We start from the raw sequence: 26243 nt of genomic DNA on the forward strand, positions 1-26243 counted from the left end.
CTGGGTTTTTTTCGTGTTTGAATCACGTAGTAATGTGGTAATACACTGAAGGAGTCAATTAAACCTGGTTTCGTTCAATATTTCAGAGGATAACACCGGTTAGGTCTGGGTTAGGTCTGGGAAATGCGCGCATCTGGCTTATACTTTCGCCTTCTTCGCATACTTGTTGGCCAGATCCTGGGTTTTTTTCGTGTTTGAATCACGTAGGAATGTGGTAATACACTGAAGCAGTCAATTAAACCTGGATTCGGACAGTATTTTAGAGGATAACACCGGTTAGGTCTGGGTTAGGTCTGGGTTATGCCCGCATCTGGCTCATGATTTTGCCTTCTTCGCATACTTGTTGGCCAGATCCTGGGTTTTTTTCGTGTTTGAATCACGTAGTAATGTGGTAACACACTGAAGCAGTCAATTAAACCTGGTTTCGATCAATATTTTAGAGGATAACGCCGGTTAGGTCCGGGTTAGGTCTGGGATATGCGCCCATCTGGCTTATGCTTTCGCCTTTTTCGCAAACTTGCTGGCTAGATCCTGGGTTTTTTCCGTGTTTGAATCACGTAGTAATGTTGTACCACACTGAGGCAGTCAATTAAACGTGGATTCGGACAGTATTTTAGAGGATAACACCGGTTAGGTCTGGGTTAGGTCTGGGTTATGCCCGCATCTGGCTCATGATTTTGCCTTCTTCGCATACTTGTAGGCCAGATCCTGGGTTTTTTTCGTGTTTGAATCACGTAGTAATGTGGTAATACACTGAAGCAGTCAATTAAACCTGGTTTCGATCAATATTTTGGAGGATAACACCGGTTAGGTCCGGGTTAGGTCTGGGATATGCGTCCATCTGGCTTATGCTTTTGCCTTCTTCGCAAACTTGTTGGCCAGATCTTGGGTTTTTTTCGTGTTTGAATCACGTAGTAATGTGGTAACACACTAAAGCAGTCAATTAAACCTGGTTTCGATCAATATTTTAGAGGATAACACCGGTTAGGTCTGGGTTAGGTCTGGGTTATGCCCGCATCTGTCTCATGATTTTGCCTTCATCGCATACTTGTTGGCCAGATCTTGGGTTTTTCTCGTGTTTGAATCACGTAGTAATGTGGTAACACACTGAAGCAGTCAGTTAAACCTGGTTTCGATCAATATTTTAGAGGATAACACCGGTTAGGTCTGGGTTAGGTCCGGGATATGCCCGCATCTGGCTCATGATTTTGCCTTCTGCGCATACTTGTTGGCCAGATCCTGGGTTTTTTTCGTGTTTGAATCACGTAGTAATGAGGGAATACACTGAAGCAGTCAATTAAACCTGGTTTCGATCAATATTTTAGAGGATAACACCGGTTAGGTCTGGGTAAGGTCTGGGTTATGCCCGCATCTGGCTCATGTTTTTGCCCTCTTCGCATACTTGTTGGCCAGATCCTGGCTTTTTTTCGTGTTTGAATCACGTAGTAATGTGGTAATACACTGAAGCAGTCAATTTAACCTGGTTTCAATCAATATTTTAGAGGATAACACCGGTTAGGTCTGGGTTAGGTCTGGGTTATGCCCTTATCTGGCTCATGATTTTGCCTTCTTCGCATACTTGTTGGCCAGATCCTGGGCTTTTTTCGTGTTTGAATCACGTAGTAATGTGGTAACACACTGAAGCTGTCAATTAAACCTGGTTTCGATCAATATTTTAGAGGATAACACCGGTTAGGTCTGGGTTAGGTCTGAGATATGCGCGCATCTGGCTTATACTTTCACATTTTTCGCAAACTTGTTGGCCAGATCCTGGGTATTTTCCGTGTTTTATCACGTAGTAATGTGGTAACACACTGAAGCAGTCAATAAAACCTGGTTTCGATCAATATTTTAGAGGATGACACCGGTTAGGTCTGGGCTAGGTCTGGGATTTGCGCGCATCTGGCTTATACTGTCGCCTTTTCCGCAAACTTGTTGGCCAGATCTTGGGTATTTTCCGTGTTTGAATCACGTAGTAATGTGGTAACACACAGAAGCAGTCAATTAAACCTGGTTTCGATCAATATTTCAGAGGATAACACCGGTTAGGTCTGGGTTATGCCCGCATCTGGCTCATGATTTTGCCTTCTTCGCATACTTGTTGGCCAGATCCTGGGTTTTTTCCGTGTTTGAATCACGCAGTAATGTGGTAACACACTGAAGCAGTCAATTAAACTTGGTTTCGATTAATATTTTAGAGGATAACACCGGTTAGGTCTGGGTTAGGTCTGGGTTATGCCCGCATCTGGCTCATGATTTTGCCTTCTTCGCATACTTGTTGGCCAGATCCTGGCTTTTTTTCGTGTTTGAATCACGTAGTAATGTGGTAATACACTGAAGCAGTCAATTTAACCTGGTTTCGATCAATATTTTAGAGGATAACACCGGTTAGGTCTGGGTTAGGTCTGGGTTATGCCCGCATCTGGCTCATGATTTTGCCTTCTTCGCATACTTGTTGGCCAGATCCTGGGTTTTTTTCGTGTTTCAATCACGTAGTAATGTGGTACCACATTGAGGCAGTCTATTAAACCTGGATTCGGACAGTATTTTAGAGGATAACACCGGTTAGGTCTGGGTTAGGTCTGGGTTATGCCCGCATCTGGCTCATGATTTTGCCTTCTTCGCATACTTGCTGGCCAGATCCTGGGTTTTTTTCGTGTTTGAATCACGTAGTAATGTGGTAATACACTGAAGCAGTCAATTAAACCTGGTTTCGATCAATATTTCAGAGGATAACACCGGTTAGGTCTGGGAAATGCGCGCATCTGGCTTATACTTTCGCCTTCTTCGCATACTTGTTGGCCAGATCCTGGGTTTTTTTCGTGTTTGAATCACGTAGGAATGTGGTAACACACTGAAGCAGTCAATTAAACCTGGTTTTGATCAATATATTACAGGATAACACCGGTTAGGTCTGGGTAAGGTCTGGGTTATGCCCGCATCTGGCTCATGATTTTGCCCTCTTCGCATACTTGTTGGCCAGATCCTGGGTTTTTTTCGTGTTTGAATCACGTAGGAATGTGGTAACACACTGAAGCAGTCATTTAAACCTGGTTCCAAACAATATTTTAGAGGATAACACCGGTTAGGTCTGGGTTAGGTCCGGGATATGCCCGCATCTGGCTCATGATTTTGCCTTCTGCGCATACTTGTTGGCCAGATCCTGGGTTTTTTTCGTGTTTGAATCACGTAGTAATGTGGTAATACACTGAAGCAGTCAATTAAACTTGGTTTCGATCAATATTTTAGAGGATAACACCGGTTAGGTCTGGGTAAGGTCTGGGTTATGCCCGCATCTGGCTCATGATTTTGCCCTCTTCGCATACTTGTTGGCCAGATCCTGGGTTTTTTTCGTGTTTGAATGACGTAGGAATGTGGTAACACACTGAAGCAGTCATTTAAACCTGGTTCCAAACAATATTTTAGAGGATAACACCGGTTAGGTCTGGGTTAGGTCCGGGATATGCCCGCATCTGGCTCATGATTTTGCCTTCTTCGCATACTTGTTGGCCAGATCCTGGGTTTTTTTCGTGATTCAATCACGTAGTAATGTGGTAACACATTGAGGCAGTCTATTAAACCTGGATTCGGACAGTATTTTAGAGGATAACACCGGTTAGGTCTGGGTTAGGTCTGGGTTATGCCCGCATCTGGCTCATGATTTTGCCTTCTTCGCATACTTGTTGGCCAGATCCTGGGTTTTTTTCGTGTTTGAATCACGTAGTAATTTGGTAACACACTGAAGCAGTCAATTAAACCTGGTTTCGATCAATATTTTAGAGGATAACACCGGTTAGGTCCGGGTTAGGTCTGGGATATGCGCCCATCTGGCTTATGCTCTCGCCTTTTTCGCAAACTTGTTGGCTAGATCCTGGGTTTTTTCCGTGTTTGAATCATGTAGTAATGTTGTACCACACTGAGGCAGTCAATTAAACGTGGATTCGGACAGTATTTTAGAGGATAACACCGGTTAGGTCTGGGTTAGGTCTGGGTTATGCCCGCATCTGGCTCATGATTTTGCCTTCTTCGCATACTTGTTGGCCAGATCCTGGGTTTTTTTCGTGTTTGAATCACGTACTAATGTGGTAACACACTGAAGCTGTCAATTAAACCTGGTTTCGATCAATATTTTAGAGGATAACACCGGTTAGGTCTGGGTTAGGTCTGGGTTATGCCCGCATCTGGCTCATGATTTTGCATTCTTCGCATACTTGTTGGCCAGATCCTCGGTTTTTTCCGTGTTTGATCACATAGTAATGTGGTAACACACTGAAGCAGACAATAAAACCTGGTTTCGATCAATATTTTAGAGGATAACACCGGTTACGTCTGGGTTAGTTCTGGGTTATGCCCGCATCTGGCTCATGATTTTGCCTTCTTCGCATACTTGTTGGCCAGATCCTGGGTTTTTTTCGTGTTTGAATCACGTAGTAATGTGGTAACACACTGAAGCTGTCAATTAAACCTGGTTTCGATCAATATTTTAGAGGATAACACCGGTTAGGTCTGGGTTAGGTCTGGGTTATGCCCGCATCTGGCTCATGATTTTGCCTTCTTCGCATACTTGTTGGCCAGATCCTGGGTTTTTTTCGTGTTTGAATCACTTAGTAATGTGGTAATACACTGAAGCAGTCAATTAAACCTGGTTTCGATCAATATTTTAGAGGATAACACCGGTTAGGTCTGGTTTAAGTCTGGGTTGTGCCCGCATCTGGCTTATACTTTCGCCATTTTCGCAAACTTGTTGGCCAGATCCTGGGTATTTTCCGTGTTTGAATCACGTAGTAATGTGGTAACACACTGAAGCAGTCAATTAAACCTGGTTTCGATCAATATTTCAGAGGATAACACCGGTTAGGTCTGGGTTAGGCCTGGGTTAAGCCCGCATCTGGCTCATGATTTTGCCTTCTTCGCATACTTGTTGGTCAGATCCTGGGTTTTTTTCGTGTTTGAATCACGTAGTAATGTGGTAATACACTGAAGCAGTCAAATAAACCTGGTTTCGATCAATATTTTAGAGGATAACACAGGTTAGGTCTGGGTTAGGTCTGTGTTATGCCCGCATCTGGCTCATGATTTTCCCTTCTTCGCGTACTTGTTGGCCAGATCCTGGGGTTTTTTCGTGTTTGAATCACGTAGTAATGTGGTAACACACTGAAGCAGTCAATTAAACCTGGTTTCGATCAATATTTTATAGGATAACACCGGTTAGGTCTGGGTTAGGTCTGGGTTATGCCCGCATCCGGCTCATGATTTTGCCTTCTTCGAATACTTGTTGGCCAGATCTTGGGTTTTTTTCGTGTTTGAATCACGTAGTAATGTGGTAACACACCGAAGCAGTCAATTAAACCTGGATTCGATCAATATTTTAGAGGATAACACCGGTTAGGTCACGGTTAGGTCTGGGTTATGCCCGCATCTGGCTCATGATTTTGCCTTCATCGCATACTTGTTGGCCAGATCCTGGGTTTTTTCCGTGTTTGAATCAGGTAGTAATGTGGTAACACACTGAAGCAGTCAATTAAACCTGGATTCGATCAATGTTTTAGAGAATAACACCGGTTAGGTCTGGGTTAGGTCTGGGTTATGCCCGCATCTGGCTCATGATTTTGCCCTCTTCGCATACTTGTTGGCCAGATCCTGGGTTTCTTTCGTGTTTGAATCACGTAGTAATGTGGTAACACACTGAAGCTGTCAATTAAACCTGGTTTCGATCAATATTTTAGAGGATAACACCGGTTAGGTCTGGGTTAGGTCTGGGGTATGCGCGCATCTGGCTTATACTTTCACATTTTTCGCAAACTTGTTGGCCAGATCCTGGGTATTTTCCGTGTTTCATCACGTAGTAATGTGGTAACACACTGAAGCAGTCAATAAAACCTGGTTTCGATCAATATTTTAGAGGATGACACCGGTTAGGTCTGGGCTAGGTCTGGGATTTGCGCGCATCTGGCTTATACTGTCGCCTTTTTCGCAAACTTGTTGGCCAGATCCTGGGTATTTTCCGTGTTTGAATCACGTAGTAATGTGGTAACACACTGAAGCAGTCAATTAAACCTGGTTTCGATCAATATTTCAGAGGATAACACCGGTTAGGTCTGGGTTAGGTCTGGGTTATGCCCGCATCTGGCTCATGATTTTGCCTTCTTCGCATACTTGTTGGCCAGATCCTGGGTTTTTTCCGTGTTTGAATCACGCAGTAATGTGGTAACACACTGAAGCAGTCAATTAAACCTGGTTTCGATCAATATTTTAGAGGATAACACCGGTTAGGTCTGGGTTAGGTCTGGGTTATGCCCGCATCTGGCTCATGATTTTGCCTTCTTCGCATACTTGTTGGCCAGATCCTGGCTTTTTTTCGTGTTTGAATCACGTAGTAATGTGGTAATACACTGAAGCAGTCAATTTAACCTGGTTTCGATCAATATTTTAGAGGATAACACCGGTTAGGTCTGGGTTAGGTCCGGGATATGCCCGCATCTGGCTCATGATTTTGCCTTCTTCGCATACTTGTTGGCCAGATCCTGGGTTTTCTTCGTGTTTCAATCACGTAGTAATGTGGTAACACATTGAGGCAGTCTATTAAACCTGGATACGGACAGTATTTTAGAGGATAACACCGGTTAGGTCTGGGTTAGGTCTGGGTTATGCCCGCATCTGGCTCATGATTTTGCCTTCTTCGCATACTTGTTGGCCAGATCCTGGGTTTTTTTCGTGTTTGAATCACGTAGTAATGTGGTAATACACTGAAGCAGTCAATTAAACCTGGTTTCGATCAATATTTTAGAGGATAACACCGGTTAGGTCCGGGTTAGGTCTGGGATATGCGCCCATCTGGCTTATGCTTTCGCCTTTTTCGCAAACTTGTTGGCTAGATCCTGGGTTTTTTCCGTGTTTGAATCACGTAGTAATGTTGTACCACACTGAGGCAGTCAATTAAACCTGGATTCGGACAGTATTTTAGAGGATAACACCGGTTAGGTCTGGGTTAGGTCTGGGTTATGCCCGCATCTGGCTTATACTTTCGCCTTTTTCGCAAACTTGTTGGCCAGATCCTGGGTATTTTCCGTGTTTGAATCACGTAGTAATGTGGTAACACACTGAAGCAGTCAATTAAACCTGGTTTCGATCAATATTTCAGAGGATAACACCGGTTAGGTCTGGGTTAGGTCTGGGTTAAGCCCGCATCTGGCTCATGATTTTGCCTTCTTCGCATACTTGTTGGTCAGATCCTGGGTTTTTTTCGTGTTTGAATCACGTAGTAATGTGGTAATACACTGAAGCAGTCAATTAAACCTGGTTTCGATCAATATTTTAGAGGATAACACCGGTTAGGTCTGGGTTAGGTCTGAGTTATGCCCGCATCTGGCTCATGATTTTGCCTTCTTCGCGTAATTGTTGGCCAGATCCTGGGGTTTTTTCGTGTTTGAATCACGTAGTAATGTGGTAACACACTGAAGCAGTCAATTAAACCTGGTTTCGATCAATATTTTATAGGATAACACCGGTTAGGTCTGGGATAGGTCCGGGATATGCCCGCATCTGGCTCATGATTTTGCCTTCTTCGCATACTTGTTGGCCAGATCCTGGGTTTTTTTTGTGGTTGAATCACGTAGTAATGTGGTAACACACTGAAGCTGTCAATTAAACCTGGTTTCGATCAATATTTTAGAGGATAACACCGGTTAGGTCTGGGTTAGGTCTGGGTTATGCCGCATCCGGCTCATGATTTTGCCTTCTTCGCATACTTGTTGGCCAGATCTTGGGTTTTTTTCGTGTTTGAATCACGTAGTAATGTGGTAACACACTGAAGCAGTCAATTAAACCTGGTTTCGATCAATATTTTAGAGGATAACACCGGTTAGGTCTGGGTTATGCCCGCATCTGGCTCATGATTTTGCCTTCATCGCATACTTGTTGGCCAGATCCTGGGTTTTTTCCGTGTTTGAATCAGGTAGTAATGTGGTAACACACTGAAGCAGTCAATTAAACCTGGATTCGGACAGTATTTTAGAGGATAACACCGGTTAGGTCTGGGTTAGGTCTGGGTTATGCCCGCATCTGGCTCATGATTTTGCCTTCTTCGCATACTTGTTGGCCAGATCCTGGATTTTTTTCGTGTTTCAATCACGTAGTAATGTGGTAACACACTGGGGCAGTCTATTAAACCTGGATTCGGACAGTATTTTAGAGGATAACACCGGTTAGGTCTGGGTTAGGTCTGGGTTATGCCCGCATCTGGCTCATGATTTTGCCTTCTTCGCATACTTGTTGGCCAGATCCTGGGTTTTTTTCGAGTTTGAATCACTTAGTAATGTGGTAATACACTGAAGCAGTCAATTTAACCTGGTTTCGATCAATATTTTACAGGATAACACCGGTTAGGTCTGGGTTAGGTCTGAAATATGCGCGCATCTGGCTTATGCTTTCGCCTTCTTCGCAAACTTGTTGGCCAGATCCTGGGTTTTTTCCGTGTTTGAATCACGTAGTAATGTTGTACCACACTGAGGCAGTCAATTAAACCTGGATTCGGACAGTATTTTGGAGGATAACACCGGTTAGGTCTGGGTTAGGTCTGGGTTAAGCCCGCATCTGGCTCATGATTTTGCCTTCTTCGCATACTTGTTGGTCAGATCCTGGGTTTTTTTCGTGTTTGAATCACGTAGTAATGTGGTAATACACTGAAGCAGTCAATTAAACCTGGTTTCGATCAATATTTTAGAGGATAACACCGGTTAGGTCTGGGTTAGGTCTGGGTTATGCCCGCATCTGGCTCATGATTTTGCCTTCTTCGCGTACTTGTTGGCCAGATCCTGGGGTTTTTTCGTGTTTGAATCACGTAGTAATGTGGTAACACACTGAAGCAGTCAATTAGACCTGGTTTCGATCAATATTTTATAGGATAACACCGGTTAGGTCTGGGATAGGTCCGGGATATGCCCGCATCTGGCTCATGATTTTGCCTTCTTCGCATACTTGTTGGCCAGATCCTGGGTTTTTTTCGTGTTTGAATCACGTAGTAATGTGGTAACACACTGAAGCTGTCAATTAAACCTGGTTTCGATCAATATTTTAGAGGATAACACCGGTTAGGTCTGGGTTAGGTCTGGGTTATGCCCGCATCCGTTTTTTTCGTGTTTGAATCACGTAGTAATGTGGTAACACACTGAAGCAGTCAATTAAACCTGGTTTCGATCAATATTTTAGAGGATAACACCGGTTAGGTCTGGGTTATGCCCGCATCTGGCTCATGATTTTGCCTTCATCGCATACTTGTTGGCCAGATCCTGGGTTTATTCCGTGTTTGAATCAGGTAGTAATGTGGTAACACACTGAAGCAGTCAATTAAACCTGGTTTCAATCAATATTTCAGAGGATAACACCGGTTAGGTCTGGGTTAGGTCTGGGAAATGCGCGCATCTGGCCTATACTTTCGCCTTCTTCGCATACTTGTTGGCCAGATCCTGGGTTTTTTTCGTGTTTGAATCACGTAGGAATGTGGTAACACACTGAAGCAGTCAATTAAACCTGGTTTCGATCAATATTTTAGAGGATAACACCGGTTAGGTCTGGGTTAGGTCCTGGATATGCCCGCATCTGGCTCATGATTTTGCCTTCTGCGCATACTTGTTGGCCAGATCCTGGTTTTTTTTCGTGTTTGAATCACGTAGGAATGTGGTAACACACTGAAGCAGTCAATAAAACCTGGTTTCGATCAATATTTTAGAGGATGACACCGGTTAGGTCTGGGCTAGGTCTGGGATTTGCGCGCATCTGGCTTATACTGTCGCCTTTTTCGCAAACTTGTTGGCCAGATCCTGGGTATTTTCCGTGTTTGAATCACGTAGTAATGTGGTAACACACTGAAGCAGTCAATTAAACCTGGTTTCGATCAATATTTCAGAGGATAACACCGGTTAGGTCTGGGTTAGGTCTGGGTTATGCCCGCATCTGGCTCATGATTTTGCCTTCTTCGCATACTTGTTGGCCAGATTCTGGGTTTTTTCCGTGTTTGAATCACGCAGTAATGTGGTAACACACTGAAGCAGTCAATTAAACCTGGTTTCGATCAATATTTTAGAGGATAACACCGGTTAGGTCTGGGTTAGGTCTGGGTTATGCCCGCATCTGGCTCATGATTTTGCCTTCTTCGCATACTTGTTGGCCAGATCCTGGGTTTTTTTCGTGTTTGAATCACGTAGTAATGAGGTAATACACTGAAGCAGTCAATAAAACCTGGTTTCGATCAATATTTTAGAGGATAACACCGGTTACGTCTGGGTTAGTTCTGAGTTATGCCCGCATCTGGCTCATGATTTTGCCTTCTTCGCATACTTGTTGGCCAGATCCTGGGTTTCTTTCGTGTTTGTATCACGTAGTAATGTGGTAATACACTGAAGCAGTCAATTAAACCTGGTTTCGATCAATATTTTAGAGGATAACACCGGTTAGGTCTGGGTTAGGTCTGGGTTATGCCCGCATCTGGCTCATGATTTTGCCTTCTTCGCATACTTGTTGGCCAGATCCTGGATTTTTTTCGTGTTTCAATCACGTAGTAATGTGGTAACACACTGGGGCAGTCTATTAAACCTGGATTCGGACAGTATTTTAGAGGATAACACCGGTTAGGTCTGGGTTAGGTCTGGGTTATGCCCGCATCTGGCTCATGATTTTGCCTTCTTCGCATACTTGTTGGCCAGATCCTGGGTTTTTTTCGTGTTTGAATCACTTAGTAATGTGGTAATACACTGAAGCAGTCAATTTAACCTGGTTTCGATCAATATTTTACAGGATAACACCGGTTAGGTCTGGGTTAGGTCTGAAATATGCGCGCATCTGGCTTATGCTTTCGCCTTCTTCGCAAACTTGTTGGCCAGATCCTGGGTTTTTTCCGTGTTTGAATCACGTAGTAATGTTGTACCACACTGAGGCAGTCAATTAAACCTGGATTCGGACAGTATTTTAGAGGATAACACCGGTTAGGTCTGGGTTAGGTCTGGGTTAAGCCCGCATCTGGCTCATGATTTTGCCTTCTTCGCATACTTGTTGGTCAGATCCTGGGTTTTTTTCGTGTTTGAATCACGTAGTAATGTGGTAATACACTGAAGCAGTCAATTAAACCTGGTTTCGATCAATATTTTAGAGGATAACACCGGTTAGGTCTGGGTTAGGTCTGGGTTATGCCCGCATCTGGCTCATGATTTTGCCTTCTTCGCGTACTTGTTGGCCAGATCCTGGGGTTTTTTCGTGTTTGAATCACGTAGTAATGTGGTAACACACTGAAGCAGTCAATTAGACCTGGTTTCGATCAATATTTTATAGGATAACACCGGTTAGGTCTGGGATAGGTCCGGGATATGCCCGCATCTGGCTCATGATTTTGCCTTCTTCGCATACTTGTTGGCCAGATCCTGGGTTTTTTTCGTGTTTGAATCACGTAGTAATGTGGTAACACACTGAAGCTGTCAATTAAACCTGGTTTCGATCAATATTTTAGAGGATAACACCGGTTAGGTCTGGGTTAGGTCTGGGTTATGCCCGCATCCGTTTTTTTCGTGTTTGAATCACGTAGTAATGTGGTAACACACTGAAGCAGTCAATTAAACCTGGTTTCGATCAATATTTTAGAGGATAACACCGGTTAGGTCTGGGTTATGCCCGCATCTGGCTCATGATTTTGCCTTCATCGCATACTTGTTGGCCAGATCCTGGGTTTATTCCGTGTTTGAATCAGGTAGTAATGTGGTAACACACTGAAGCAGTCAATTAAACCTGGTTTCAATCAATATTTCAGAGGATAACACCGGTTAGGTCTGGGTTAGGTCTGGGAAATGCGCGCATCTGGCCTATACTTTCGCCTTCTTCGCATACTTGTTGGCCAGATCCTGGGTTTTTTTCGTGTTTGAATCACGTAGGAATGTGGTAACACACTGAAGCAGTCAATTAAACCTGGTTTCGATCAATATTTTAGAGGATAACACCGGTTAGGTCTGGGTTAGGTCCTGGATATGCCCGCATCTGGCTCATGATTTTGCCTTCTGCGCATACTTGTTGGCCAGATCCTGGTTTTTTTTCGTGTTTGAATCACGTAGGAATGTGGTAACACACTGAAGCAGTCAATAAAACCTGGTTTCGATCAATATTTTAGAGGATGACACCGGTTAGGTCTGGGCTAGGTCTGGGATTTGCGCGCATCTGGCTTATACTGTCGCCTTTTTCGCAAACTTGTTGGCCAGATCCTGGGTATTTTCCGTGTTTGAATCACGTAGTAATGTGGTAACACACTGAAGCAGTCAATTAAACCTGGTTTCGATCAATATTTCAGAGGATAACACCGGTTAGGTCTGGGTTAGGTCTGGGTTATGCCCGCATCTGGCTCATGATTTTGCCTTCTTCGCATACTTGTTGGCCAGATTCTGGGTTTTTTCCGTGTTTGAATCACGCAGTAATGTGATAACACACTGAAGCAGTCAATTAAACCTGGTTTCGATCAATATTTTAGAGGATAACACCGGTTAGGTCTGGGTTAGGTCTGGGTTATGCCCGCATCTGGCTCATGATTTTGCCTTCTTCGCATACTTGTTGGCCAGATCCTGGGTTTTTTTCGTGTTTGAATCACGTAGTAATGTGGTAATACACTGAAGCAGTCAATAAAACCTGGTTTCGATCAATATTTTAGAGGATAACACCGGTTAGGTCTGGGTTAGGTCTGGGATATGCCCGCATTTGGCTCATGATTTTGCCTTCTTCGCATACTTGTTGGCCAGATCCTGGGTTTTTTTCGTGTTTGAATCACGTAGTAATGTGGTAACACACTGAAGCTGTCAATTAAACCTGGTTTCGATCAATATTTTAGAGGATAACACCGGTTAGGTCTGGGTTAGGTCTGGGTTATGCCCGCATCTGGCTCATGATTTTGCCTTCTTCGCATACTTGTTGGCCAGATCCTCGGTTTTTTCCGTGTTTGATCAAGTAGTAATGTGGTAACACACTGAAGCAGTCAATAAAACCTGGTTTCGATCAATATTTTAGAGGATAACACCGGTTACGTCTGGGTTAGTTCTGGGTTATGCCCGCATCTGGCTCATGATTTTGCCTTCTTCGCATAATTGTTGGCCAGATCCTGGGTTTTTTTCGTGTTTGAATCACGTAGTAATGTGGTAATACACTGAAGCAGTCAATTAAACCTGGTTTGGATCAATATTTTAGAGGATAACACCGGTTAGGTCTGGGTTATGCCCGCATCTGCCTCATGATTTTGCCTTCTTCGCATACTTGTTGGCCAGATCCTGGGTTTTTTTCGTGTTTGAATCACTTAGTAATGTGGTAATACACTGAAGCAGTCAATTAAACCTGGTTCCGATCAATATTTTAGAGGATAACACCGGTTAGGTCTGGGTTAGGTCTGGGATATGCGCGCATCTGGCTTATGCTTTCGCCTTCTTCGCAAACTTGTTGGCCAGATCCTGGGTTTTTTCCGTGTTTGAATCACGTAGTAATGTTGTACCACACTGAGGCAGTCAATTAAACCTGGATTCGGACAGTATTTTAGAGGATAACACCGGTTAGGTCTGGTTTAGGTCTGGGTTATGCCCGCATCTGGCTTATACTTTCGCCTTTTTCGCAAACTTGTTGACCAGATCCTGGGTATTTTCCGTGTTTGAATCACGTAGCAATGTGGTAACACACTGAAGCAGTCAATTAAACCTGGTTTCGATCAATATTTCAGAGGATAACACCGGTTAGGTCTGGGTTAGGTCTGGGTTAAGCCCGCATCTGGCTCATGATTTTGCCTTCTTCGCATACTTGTTGGTCAGATCCTGGGTTTTTTTCGTGTTTGAATCACGTAGTAATGTGGTAACACACTGAAGCAGTCAATTAAACCTGGTTTCGATCTATATTTTATAGGATAACACCGGTTAGGTCTGGGATAGGTCCGGGATATGCCCGCATCTGGCTCATGATTTTGCCTTCTTCGCATACTTGTTGGCCAGATCCTGGGTTTTTTTCGTGTTTGAATCACGTAGTAATGTGGTAACACACTGAAGGTGTCAATTAAACCTGGTTTCGATCAATATTTTAGAGGATAACACCGGTTAGGTCTGGGTTAGGTCTGGGTTATGCCCGCATCCGGCTCATGATTTTGCCTTCTTCGCATACTTGTTGGCCAGATCCTGGGTTTTTTTCGTGTTTGAATCACGTAGTAATGTGGTGACACACTGTAGCAGTCAATTAGACCTGGTTTCGATCAATATTTTAGAGGATAACACCGGTTAGGTCTGGGTTAGGTCTGGGTTATGCCCGCATCTGGCTCATGATTTTGCCTTCCTCGCATACTTGTTGGCCAGATCCTGGGTTTTTTCCGTGTTTGAATCAGGTAGTAATGTGGTAACACACTGAAGCAGTCAATTAAACCTGGTTTCGATCAATATTTCAGAGGATAACACCGGTTAGGTCTGGGTTAGGTCTGGGTTATGCCCGCATCTGGCTCATGATTTTGCCTTCTTCGCATACTTGTTGGCCAGATCCTGGGTTTTTTTCGTGTTTGAATCACGTAGTAATGTGGTAACACACAGAAGCTGTCAATTAAACCTGGTTTCGATCAATATTTTAGAGGATAACACCGGCAAGGTCTGGGTTAGGTCTGGGTTATGGCTGCATCTGGCTCATGATTTTGCCACCATCGCATACTTGTTGGCCAGATCCTGGGTTTTTTCCGTGTTTGATCGCGTAGTAATGTGGTAACACACTGAAGCAGTCAATTAAACCTGGTTTCGATCAATATTTTAGAGGATAACACCGGTTAGGTCTGGGTTAGGTCTGGGTTATGCCCGCATCTGGCTCATGATTTTGCCTTCTTCGCATACTTGTTGGCCAGATCCTGGGGTTTTTTCGTGTTTGAATCACGTAGTAATGTGGTAACACACTGAAGCAGTCAATTAAACCTGGTTTCGATCAATATTTTAGAGGATAACACCGGTTAGGTCTGGGATAGGTCCGGGATATGCCCGCATCTGGCTCATGATTTTGCCTTCTTCGCATACTTGTTGGCCAGATCCTGGTTTTTTTTCGTGTTTGAATCACGTAGTAATGTGGTAACACACTGAAGCTGTCAATTAAACCTGGTTTCGATCAATATTTTAGAGGATAACACCGGTTAGGTCTGGGTTAGGTCTGGGTTATGCCCGCATCCGTTTTTTTCGTGTTTGAATCACGTAGTAATGTGGTAACACACTGAAGCAGTCAATTAAACCTGGTTTCGATCAATATTTTAGAGGATAACACCGGTTAGGTCTGGGTTATGCCCGCATCTGGCTCATGATTTTGCCTTCATCGCATACTTGTTGGCCAGATCCTGGGTTTATTCCGTGTTTGAATCAGGTAGTAATGTGGTAACACACTGAAGCAGTCAATTAAACCTGGTTTCAATCAATATTTCAGAGGATAACACCGGTTAGGTCTGGGTTAGGTCTGGGAAATGCGCGCATCTGGCCTATACTTTCGCCTTCTTCGCATACTTGTTGGCCAGATCCTGGGTTTTTTTCGTGTTTGAATCACGTAGGAATGTGGTAACACACTGAAGCAGTCAATTAAACCTGGTTTCGATCAATATTTTAGAGGATAACACCGGTTAGGTCTGGGTTAGGTCCTGGATATGCCCGCATCTGGCTCATGATTTTGCCTTCTGCGCATACTTGTTGGCCAGATCCTGGTTTTTTTTCGTGTTTGAATCACGTAGTAATGTGGTAACACACTGAAGCTGTCAATTAAACCTGGTTTCGATCAATATTTTAGAGGATAACACCGGTTAGGTCTGGGTTAGGTCTGGGTTATGCCCGCATCCGTTTTTTTCGTGTTTGAATCACGTAGTAATGTGGTAACACACTGAAGCAGTCAATTAAACCTGGTTTCGATCAATATTTTAGAGGATAACACCGGTTAGGTCTGGGTTAGGTCTGGGTTATGCCCGCATCTGGCTCATGATTTTGCCTTCTTCGCATACTTGTTGGCCAGATCCTGGTTTTTTTTCGTGTTTGAATCACGTAGGAATGTGGTAATACACTGAAGCAGTCAATTAAACCTGGTTCCGATCAATATTTTAGAGGATAACACCGGTTAGGTCTGGGTTAGGTCTGGGATATGCGCGCATCTGGCTTATGCTTTCGCCTTCTTCGCAAACTTGTTGGCCAGATCCTGGGTTTTTTCCGTGTTTGAATCACGTAGTAATGTTGTACCACACTGAGGCAGTCAATTAAACCTGGATTCGGACAGTATTTTAGAGGATAACACCGGTTAGGTCTGGTTTAGGTCTGGGTTATGCCCGCATCTGGCTTATACTTTCGCCTTTTTCGCAAACTTGTTGACCAGATCCTGGGTATTTTCCGTGTTTGAATCACGTAGCAATGTGGTAACACACTGAAGCAGTCAATTAAACCTGGTTTCGATCAATATTTCAGAGGATAACACCGGTTAGGTCTGGGTTAGGTCTGGGTTAAGCCCACATCTGGCTCATGATTTTGCCTTCTTCGCATACTTGTTGGTCAGATCCTGGGTTTTTTTCGTGTTTGAATCACGTAGTAATGTGGTAACACACTGAAGCAGTCAATTAAACCTGGTTTCGATCTATATTTTATAGGATAACACCGGTTAGGTCTGGGATAGGTCCGGGATATGCCCGCATCTGGCTCATGATTTTGCCTTCTTCGCATACTTGTTGGCCAGATCCTGGGTTTTTTTCGTGTTTGAATCACGTAGTAATGTGGTAACACACTGAAGGTGTCAATTAAACCTGGTTTCGATCAATATTTTAGAGGATAACACCGGTTAGGTCTGGGTTAGGTCTGGGTTATGCCCGCATCCGGCTCATGATTTTGCCTTCTTCGCATACTTGTTGGCCAGATCCTGGGTTTTTTTCGTGTTTGAATCACGTAGTAATGTGGTGACACACTGTAGCAGTCAATTAGACCTGGTTTCGATCAATATTTTAGAGGATAACACCGGTTAGGTCTGGGTTAGGTCTGGGTTATGCCCGCATCTGGCTCATGATTTTGCCTTCCTCGCATACTTGTTGGCCAGATCCTGGGTTTTTTCCGTGTTTGAATCAGGTAGTAATGTGGTAACACACTGAAGCAGTCAATTAAACCTGGTTTCGATCAATATTTCAGAGGATAACACCGGTTAGGTCTGGGTTAGGTCTGGGAAATGCGCGCATCTGGCTTATACTTTCGCCTTCTTCGCATACTTGTTGGCCAGATCCTGGGTTTTTTTCGTGTTTGAATCACGTAGGAATGTGGTAACACACTGAAGCAGTCAATTAAACCTGGTTTCGATCAATATTTTAGAGGATAACACCGGTTAGGTCTGGGTTAGGTCTGGGTTATGCCCGCATCTGGCTCATGATTTTGCCTTCTTCGCATACTTGTTGGCCAGATCCTGGTTTTTTTTCGTGTTTGAATCACGTAGGAATGTGGTAATACACTGAAGCAGTCAATTAAACCTGGTTCCGATCAATATTTTAGAGGATAACACCGGTTAGGTCTGGGTTAGGTCTGGGATATGCGCGCATCTGGCTTATGCTTTCGCCTTCTTCGCAAACTTGTTGGCCAGATCCTGGGTTTTTTCCGTGTTTGAATCACGTAGTAATGTTGTTCCACACTGAGGCAGTCAATTAAACCTGGATTCGGACAGTATTTTAGAGGATAACACCGGTTAGGTCTGGTTTAGGTCTGGGTTATGCCCGCATCTGGCTTATACTTTCGCCTTTTTCGCAAACTTGTTGACCAGATCCTGGGTATTTTCCGTGTTTGAATCACGTAGCAATGTGGTAACACACTGAAGCAGTCAATTAAACCTGGTTTCGATCAATATTTCAGAGGATAACACCGGTTAGGTCTGGGTTAGGTCTGGGTTAAGCCCGCATCTGGCTCATGATTTTGCCTTCTTCGCATACTTGTTGGTCAGATCCTGGGTTTTTTTCGTGTTTGAATCACGTAGTAATGTGGTAACACACTGAAGCAGTCAATTAAACCTGGTTTCGATCTATATTTTATAGGATAACACCGGTTAGGTCTGGGATAGGTCCGGGATATGCCCGCATCTGGCTCATGATTTTGCCTTCTTCGCATACTTGTTGGCCAGATCCTGGGTTTTTTTCGTGTTTGAATCACGTAGTAATGTGGTAACACACTGAAGGTGTCAATTAAACCTGGTTTCGATCAATATTTTAGAGGATAACACCGGTTAGGTCTGGGTTAGGTCTGGGTTATGCCCGCATCCGGCTCATGATTTTGCCTTCTTCGCATACTTGTTGGCCAGATCCTGGGTTTTTTTCGTGTTTGAATCACGTAGTAATGTGGTGACACACTGTAGCAGTCAATTAGACCTGGTTTCGATCAATATTTTAGAGGATAACACCGGTTAGGTCTGGGTTAGGTCTGGGTTATGCCCGCATCTGGCTCATGATTTTGCCTTCCTCGCATACTTGTTGGCCAGATCCTGGGTTTTTTCCGTGTTTGAATCAGGTAGTAATGTGGTAACACACTGAAGCAGTCAATTAAACCTGGTTTCGATCAATATTTCAGAGGATAACACCGGTTAGGTCTGGGTTAGGTCTGGGAAATGCGCGCATCTGGCCTATACTTTCGCCTTCTTCGCATACTTGTTGGCCAGATCCTGGGTTTTTTTCGTGTTTGAATCACGTAGGAATGTGGTAACACACTGAAGCAGTCAATTAAACCTGGTTTCGATCAATATTTTAGAGGATAACTCCGGTTAGGTGTGGGTTAGGTCCGTGATATGCCCGCATCTGGCTCATGATTTTGCCTTCTTCGCATACTTGTTGGCCAGATCCTGGGTTTTTTTCGTGTTTGAATCACGTAGTAATGTGGTAACACACTGAAGCTGTCAATTAAACCTGGTTTCGATCAATATTTTAGAGGATAACACCGGTTAGGTCTGGGTTAGGTCTGGGTTATGCCCGCATCTGGCTCATGATTTTGCCTTCTTCGCATACTTGTTGGCCAGATCCTGGGTTTTTTTCGTGTTTGAATCACGTAGTAATGTGGTAACACACAGAAGCTGTCAATTAAACCTGGTTTCGATCAATATTTTAGAGGATAACACCGGCAAGGTCTGGGTTAGGTCTGGGTTATGCCCGCATCTGGCTCATGATTTTGCCTTCTTCGCATACTTGTTGGCCAGATCCTGGGTTTTTTTCGTGTTTGAATCACGTAGTAATGTGGTAATACACTGAAGCAGTCAATAAAACCTGGTTTCGATCAATATTTTAGAGGATAACACCGGTTAGGTCTGGGTTAGGTCTGGGATATGCCCGCATTTGGCTCATGATTTTGCCTTCTTCGCATACTTGTTGGCCAGATCCTGGGTTTTTTTCGTGTTTGAATCACGTAGTAATGTGGTAACACACTGAAGCTGTCAATTAAACCTGGTTTCGATCAATATTTTAGAGGATAACACCGGTTAGGTCTGGGTTAGGTCTGGGTTATGCCCGCATCTGGCTCATGATTTTGCCTTCTTCGCATACTTGTTGGCCAGATCCTCGGTTTTTTCCGTGTTTGATCAAGTAGTAATGTGGTAACACACTGAAGCAGTCAATAAAACCTGGTTTCGATCAATATTTTAGAGGATAACACCGGTTACGTCTGGGTTAGTTCTGGGTTATGCCCGCATCTGGCTCATGATTTTGCCTTCTTCGCATAATTGTTGGCCAGATCCTGGGTTTTTTTCGTGTTTGAATCACGTAGTAATGTGGTAATACACTGAAGCAGTCAATTAAACCTGGTTTGGATCAATATTTTAGAGGATAACACCGGTTAGGTCTGGGTTATGCCCGCATCTGCCTCATGATTTTGCCTTCTTCGCATACTTGTTGGCCAGATCCTGGGTTTTTTTCGTGTTTGAATCACTTAGTAATGTGGTAATACACTGAAGCAGTCAATTAAACCTGGTTCCGATCAATATTTTAGAGGATAACACCGGTTAGGTCTGGGTTAGGTCTGGGATATGCGCGCATCTGGCTTATGCTTTCGCCTTCTTCGCAAACTTGTTGGCCAGATCCTGGGTTTTTTCCGTGTTTGAATCACGTAGTAATGTTGTACCACACTGAGGCAGTCAATTAAACCTGGATTCGGACAGTATTTTAGAGGATAACACCGGTTAGGTCTGGTTTAGGTCTGGGTTATGCCCGCATCTGGCTTATACTTTCGCCTTTTTCGCAAACTTGTTGACCAGATCCTGGGTATTTTCCGTGTTTGAATCACGTAGCAATGTGGTAACACACTGAAGCAGTCAATTAAACCTGGTTTCGATCAATATTTCAGAGGATAACACCGGTTAGGTCTGGGTTAGGTCTGGGTTAAGCCCGCATCTGGCTCATGATTTTGCCTTCTTCGCATACTTGTTGGTCAGATCCTGGGTTTTTTTCGTGTTTGAATCACGTAGTAATGTGGTAACACACTGAAGCAGTCAATTAAACCTGGTTTCGATCTATATTTTATAGGATAACACCGGTTAGGTCTGGGATAGGTCCGGGATATGCCCGCATCTGGCTCATGATTTTGCCTTCTTCGCATACTTGTTGGCCAGATCCTGGGTTTTTTTCGTGTTTGAATCACGTAGTAATGTGGTAACACACTGAAGGTGTCAATTAAACCTGGTTTCGATCAATATTTTAGAGGATAACACCGGTTAGGTCTGGGTTAGGTCTGGGTTATGCCCGCATCCGGCTCATGATTTTGCCTTCTTCGCATACTTGTTGGCCAGATCCTGGGTTTTTTTCGTGTTTGAATCACGTAGTAATGTGGTGACACACTGTAGCAGTCAATTAGACCTGGTTTCGATCAATATTTTAGAGGATAACACCGGTTAGGTCTGGGTTAGGTCTGGGTTATGCCCGCATCTGGCTCATGATTTTGCCTTCCTCGCATACTTGTTGGCCAGATCCTGGGTTTTTTCCGTGTTTGAATCAGGTAGTAATGTGGTAACACACTGAAGCAGTCAATTAAACCTGGTTTCGATCAATATTTCAGAGGATAACACCGGTTAGGTCTGGGTTAGGTCTGGGAAATGCGCGCATCTGGCTTATACTTTCGCCTTCTTCGCATACTTGTTGGCCAGATCCTGGGTTTTTTTCGTGTTTGAATCACGTAGGAATGTGGTAACACACTGAAGCAGTCAATTAAACCTGGTTTCGATCAATATTTTAGAGGATAACTCCGGTTAGGTGTGGGTTAGGTCCGTGATATGCCCGCATCTGGCTCATGATTTTGCCTTCTTCGCATACTTGTTGGCCAGATCCTGGGTTTTTTTCGTGTTTGAATCACGTAGTAATGTGGTAACACACTGAAGCTGTCAATTAAACCTGGTTTCGATCAATATTTTAGAGGATAACACCGGTTAGGTCTGGGTTAGGTCTGGGTTATGCCCGCATCTGGCTCATGATTTTGCCTTCTTCGCATACTTGTTGGCCAGATCCTGGGTTTTTTTCGTGTTTGAATCACGTAGTAATGTGGTAACACACAGAAGCTGTCAATTAAACCTGGTTTCGATCAATATTTTAGAGGATAACACCGGCAAGGTCTGGGTTAGGTCTGGGTTATGGCTGCATCTGGCTCATGATTTTGCCACCATCGCATACTTGTTGGCCAGATCCTGGGTTTTTTCCGTGTTTGATCGCGTAGTAATGTGGTAACACACTGAAGCAGTCAATTAAACCTGGTTTCGATCAATATTTTAGAGGATAACACCGGTTAGGTCTGGGTTAGGTCTGGGTTATGCCCGCATCTGGCTCATGATTTTGCCTTCTTCGCATACTTGTTGGCCAGATCCTGGGGTTTTTTCGTGTTTGAATCACGTAGTAATGTGGTAACACACTGAAGCAGTCAATTAAACCTGGTTTCGATCAATATTTTAGAGGATAACACCGGTTAGGTCTGGGATAGGTCCGGGATATGCCCGCATCTGGCTCATGATTTTGCCTTCTTCGCATACTTGTTGGCCAGATCCTGGTTTTTTTTCGTGTTTGAATCACGTAGTAATGTGGTAACACACTGAAGCTGTCAATTAAACCTGGTTTCGATCAATATTTTAGAGGATAACACCGGTTAGGTCTGGGTTAGGTCTGGGTTATGCCCGCATCCGTTTTTTTCGTGTTTGAATCACGTAGTAATGTGGTAACACACTGAAGCAGTCAATTAAACCTGGTTTCGATCAATATTTTAGAGGATAACACCGGTTAGGTCTGGGTTATGCCCGCATCTGGCTCATGATTTTGCCTTCATCGCATACTTGTTGGCCAGATCCTGGGTTTATTCCGTGTTTGAATCAGGTAGTAATGTGGTAACACACTGAAGCAGTCAATTAAACCTGGTTTCAATCAATATTTCAGAGGATAACACCGGTTAGGTCTGGGTTAGGTCTGGGAAATGCGCGCATCTGGCCTATACTTTCGCCTTCTTCGCATACTTGTTGGCCAGATCCTGGGTTTTTTTCGTGTTTGAATCACGTAGGAATGTGGTAACACACTGAAGCAGTCAATTAAACCTGGTTTCGATCAATATTTTAGAGGATAACACCGGTTAGGTCTGGGTTAGGTCCTGGATATGCCCGCATCTGGCTCATGATTTTGCCTTCTGCGCATACTTGTTGGCCAGATCCTGGTTTTTTTTCGTGTTTGAATCACGTAGGAATGTGGTAACACACTGAAGCAGTCAATAAAACCTGGTTTCGATCAATATTTTAGAGGATGACACCGGTTAGGTCTGGGCTAGGTCTGGGATTTGCGCGCATCTGGCTTATACTGTCGCCTTTTTCGCAAACTTGTTGGCCAGATCCTGGGTATTTTCCGTGTTTGAATCACGTAGTAATGTGGTAACACACTGAAGCAGTCAATTAAACCTGGTTTCGATCAATATTTCAGAGGATAACACCGGTTAGGTCTGGGTTAGGTCTGGGTTATGCCCGCATCTGGCTCATGATTTTGCCTTCTTCGCATACTTGTTGGCCAGATTCTGGGTTTTTTCCGTGTTTGAATCACGTAGTAATGTGGTAACACACAGAAGCTGTCAATTAAACCTGGTTTCGATCAATATTTTAGAGGATAACACCGGCAAGGTCTGGGTTAGGTCTGGGTTATGGCTGCATCTGGCTCATGATTTTGCCACCATCGCATACTTGTTGGCCAGATCCTGGGTTTTTTCCGTGTTTGATCGCGTAGTAATGTGGTAACACACTGAAGCAGTCAATTAAACCTGGTTTCGATCAATATTTTAGAGGATAACACCGGTTAGGTCTGGGTTAGGTCTGGGTTATGCCCGCATCTGGCTCATGATTTTGCCTTCTTCGCATACTTGTTGGCCAGATCCTGGGGTTTTTTCGTGTTTGAATCACGTAGTAATGTGGTAACACACTGAAGCAGTCAATTAAACCTGGTTTCGATCAATATTTTAGAGGATAACACCGGTTAGGTCTGGGATAGGTCCGGGATATGCCCGCATCTGGCTCATGATTTTGCCTTCTTCGCATACTTGTTGGCCAGATCCTGGGTTTTTTTCGTGTTTGAATCACGTAGTAATGTGGTAACACACTGAAGCTGTCAATTAAACCTGGTTTCGATCAATATTTTAGAGGATAACACCGGTTAGGTCTGGGTTAGGTCTGGGTTATGCCCGCATCTGGCTCATGATTTTGCCTTCTTCGCATACTTGTTGGCCAGATCCTGGGTTTTTTCCATGTTTGAATCACGTAGTAATGTGGTAACACACTGAAGCAGTCAATTAAACCTGGTTTCGATCAATATTTTAGAGGATAACACCGGTTAGGTCTGGGTTAGGTCTGGGTTATGCCCGCATCTGGCTCATGATTTTGCCTTCTTCGCATACTTGTTGGCCAGATCCTGGTTTTTTTTCGTGTTTGAATCACGTAGGAATGTGGTAATACACTGAAGCAGTCAATTAAACCTGGTTCCGATCAATATTTTAGAGGATAACACCGGTTAGGTCTGGGTTAGGTCTGGGATATGCGCGCATCTGGCTTATGCTTTCGCCTTCTTCGCAAACTTGTTGGCCAGATCCTGGGTTTTTTCCGTGTTTGAATCACGTAGTAATGTTGTACCACACTGAGGCAGTCAATTAAACCTGGATTCGGACAGTATTTTAGAGGATAACACCGGTTAGGTCTGGTTTAGGTCTGGGTTATGCCCGCATCTGGCTTATACTTTCGCCTTTTTCGCAAACTTGTTGACCAGATCCTGGGTATTTTCCGTGTTTGAATCACGTAGCAATGTGGTAACACACTGAAGCAGTCAATTAAACCTGGTTTCGATCAATATTTCAGAGGATAACACCGGTTAGGTCTGGGTTAGGTCTGGGTTAAGCCCACATCTGGCTCATGATTTTGCCTTCCTCGCATACTTGTTGGCCAGATCCTGGGTTTTTTCCGTGTTTGAATCAGGTAGTAATGTGGTAACACACTGAAGCAGTCAATTAAACCTGGTTTCGATCAATATTTCAGAGGATAACACCGGTTAGGTCTGGGTTAGGTCTGGGTTAAGCCCGCATCTGGCTCATGATTTTGCCTTCTTCGCATACTTGTTGGCCAGATCCTGGGTTTTTTTCGTGTTTGAATCACGTAGTAATGTGGTAACACACTGAAGGTGTCAATTAAACCTGGTTTCGATCAATATTTTAGAGGATAACACCGGTTAGGTCTGGGTTAGGTCTGGGTTATGCCCGCATCCGGCTCATGATTTTGCCTTCTTCGCATACTTGTTGGCCAGATCCTGGGTTTTTTTCGTGTTTGAATCACGTAGTAATGTGGTGACACACTGTAGCAGTCAATTAGACCTGGTTTCGATCAATATTTTAGAGGATAACACCGGTTAGGTCTGGGTTAGGTCTGGGTTATGCCCGCATCTGGCTCATGATTTTGCCTTCCTCGCATACTTGTTGGCCAGATCCTGGGTTTTTTCCGTGTTTGAATCAGGTAGTAATGTGGTAACACACTGAAGCAGTCAATTAAACCTGGTTTCGATCAATATTTCAGAGGATAACACCGGTTAGGTCTGGGTTAGGTCTGGGAAATGCGCGCATCTGGCTTATACTTTCGCCTTCTTCGCATACTTGTTGGCCAGATCCTGGGTTTTTTTCGTGTTTGAATCACGTAGGAATGTGGTAACACACTGAAGCAGTCAATTAAACCTGGTTTCGATCAATATTTTAGAGGATAACACCGGTTAGGTCTGGGTTAGGTCTGGGTTATGCCCGCATCTGGCTCATGATTTTGCCTTCTTCGCATACTTGTTGGCCAGATCCTGGTTTTTTTTCGTGTTTGAATCACGTAGGAATGTGGTAATACACTGAAGCAGTCAATTAAACCTGGTTCCGATCAATATTTTAGAGGATAACACCGGTTAGGTCTGGGTTAGGTCTGGGATATGCGCGCATCTGGCTTATGCTTTCGCCTTCTTCGCAAACTTGTTGGCCAGATCCTGGGTTTTTTCCGTGTTTGAATCACGTAGTAATGTTGTTCCACACTGAGGCAGTCAATTAAACCTGGATTCGGACAGTATTTTAGAGGATAACACCGGTTAGGTCTGGTTTAGGTCTGGGTTATGCCCGCATCTGGCTTATACTTTCGCCTTTTTCGCAAACTTGTTGACCAGATCCTGGGTATTTTCCGTGTTTGAATCACGTAGCAATGTGGTAACACACTGAAGCAGTCAATTAAACCTGGTTTCGATCAATATTTCAGAGGATAACACCGGTTAGGTCTGGGTTAGGTCTGGGTTAAGCCCGCATCTGGCTCATGATTTTGCCTTCTTCGCATACTTGTTGGTCAGATCCTGGGTTTTTTTCGTGTTTGAATCACGTAGTAATGTGGTAACACACTGAAGCAGTCAATTAAACCTGGTTTCGATCTATATTTTATAGGATAACACCGGTTAGGTCTGGGATAGGTCCGGGATATGCCCGCATCTGGCTCATGATTTTGCCTTCTTCGCATACTTGTTGGCCAGATCCTGGGTTTTTTTCGTGTTTGAATCACGTAGTAATGTGGTAACACACTGAAGGTGTCAATTAAACCTGGTTTCGATCAATATTTTAGAGGATAACACCGGTTAGGTCTGGGTTAGGTCTGGGTTATGCCCGCATCCGGCTCATGATTTTGCCTTCTTCGCATACTTGTTGGCCAGATCCTGGGTTTTTTTCGTGTTTGAATCACGTAGT

Source organism: Colletes latitarsis, chromosome 3, assembly GCF_051014445.1.
Source record: "Colletes latitarsis isolate SP2378_abdomen chromosome 3, iyColLati1, whole genome shotgun sequence".
Lineage (NCBI taxonomy): Eukaryota > Metazoa > Arthropoda > Insecta > Hymenoptera > Colletidae > Colletes > Colletes latitarsis.